At 51.6% G+C, this 1,669-nt stretch overlaps 1 protein-coding gene across 1 annotated transcript in view; it reads right to left on the minus strand.

Moving 5' to 3' along the window:
• FBLN5 (fibulin 5) overlaps window positions 1-1,669 on the minus strand; it is an 85,618-nt gene that overhangs the window by 11,702 nt on the left and 72,247 nt on the right. The gene's annotated exons all lie outside the window — the stretch shown is intronic.

The following is a 1,669-nucleotide window of genomic DNA, read 5'->3' on the forward strand; positions in this document are numbered from 1 at the left end:
CCTTCCATATGACAGAAAACGTGGGCATGGAAGCCAGAAGGCTGAACATTCTGCGGCATGGGTGAAGGTGAGAGCTGGTCCTGTTCAGGTTGGCGGGAGTGCAGGACACCTGAACGAGGAAATGAGCTGGATGGGGGTGGCTGGAGTGAAACTGGAATGGGGCCTGGAGACAGGGAGTCTCCCAGGGTTCTCAGTGGCTAGTTGGGGACCTCGCCAGTAATACCAGCTCAGTGCTGCAAGCTGCACCGGGTCAGGTCCCCACCACAGACAAGAGAGGCCTGGAGAAACCCAGGGAGAACCAGGAATGGGAGCTGAGGGCAGCCTGAAGCTCTGCTCTGCTGCAAAGGGCCCTGGAACCAGAAATCAAAGAACCCTATTCTAAAGGCTACTTAGAAGCACAGCTCTTAGCAACAAGCGAAGACGTCTTTAAGGGACCAGCCTGTCCCTGCTTTGTCCTCTTCTGTCCAGCTTTTGATCAGAGCAGGAAGCACACGGGTAAGCTGTGGATTTCTCTTAGAAACTGCATCCCTAGAGGGCATGAATGATAGGCATGTCCATTCATCCCTTTATCTCCAGTGGGAGGGCTGGGCGATGCTCAGGGCATTTGACTGGAAGAGAGAAGGGCAGAAGACATCCCTGCATGTGTGCATGTGAGTATGTGTGTGTGTGTGTGTGCACACGCGCGCACGTGGGCTGAGGAGGCACTCAGATGGTTAAATAGGAGCTAAAGAGAAGGAAAAGGAACTCCTAATACACCAGGGGCAGAAAAACACTGTCCTAGGGCTTTCACCTTGTAGAGGCTGTCTTCAATTTATTTCTCTCCTCAACTCTAATATTTGCCATCTGGTGACTTTGTAAAATCACTATTGTGGGACTTCCCTGGTGGTGCAGTGGTTAAGAGTCCGCCTGCCAATGCAGGTTTGATCCCTGGTCCAGGAAGATCCCACAGGCCGCAGAGCAACTAAGCCCCTGTGCCACAACTACTGAGCCTGCGTCCCAGAGCCCACGAGCCACAACTACTGAGCCCATGTGCCACAACTACTGAGCTTGTGTGCTGCAACTACTGAAGCCCTCATGCCTAGAGCCCGTGCTCTGCAACAAGAGAAGCCACCGCAATGAGGAGCCCGCACACTGCCACTAGAGAAAGCCTGCGTGCAGCAACAAAAACCCAATCAACCAATAATAAATAAATAAATTTTAAAAATCATTATTGTGACATCAAAAACGTGATTAGAGCAAGCTAGGTACCCTCGGCTATTGAGAACTCTCTAGTGACCTCTCTAACCCCTCACTACTCCCAGCAAGGTCCAGGGAGACTGGAAGCATCCGTTTCACCTGGGGGCTTGTCTGCAAGGCTGAGTCTCGCATCATCCCAGGCCCACAGATTCAGAATCTGCCTGCTAACAAGATCCTGGGTGGCTCCTATGCACGTGACCTTTGAGAAGTCCTGCTCTAAAAGACTCTGTGTATCCAGATCAAAGTCACTAAAGAGAAAAGAAGGTTCATGAACCCTGCCTCTCCTTTTGGTTAGCTTTCTAGAAACTCTTCACATAGCTCTGGCATGAGTGGGGGAGTGGTAGAGAACTGTGTGTGTGTGTGTGTGTGTGTGTGTGTGTGTGTGTGTGTGTGTGTGTGTGTGTGTGTGTGGTGTGTAGGAGGGAGGGGGCCA

This window comes from Lipotes vexillifer, unplaced genomic scaffold, assembly GCF_000442215.2.
Source record: "Lipotes vexillifer unplaced genomic scaffold, Lipotes_vexillifer_v1.1 scaffold1126, whole genome shotgun sequence".
NCBI classification, from domain to species: Eukaryota; Metazoa; Chordata; class Mammalia; order Artiodactyla; family Lipotidae; genus Lipotes; species Lipotes vexillifer.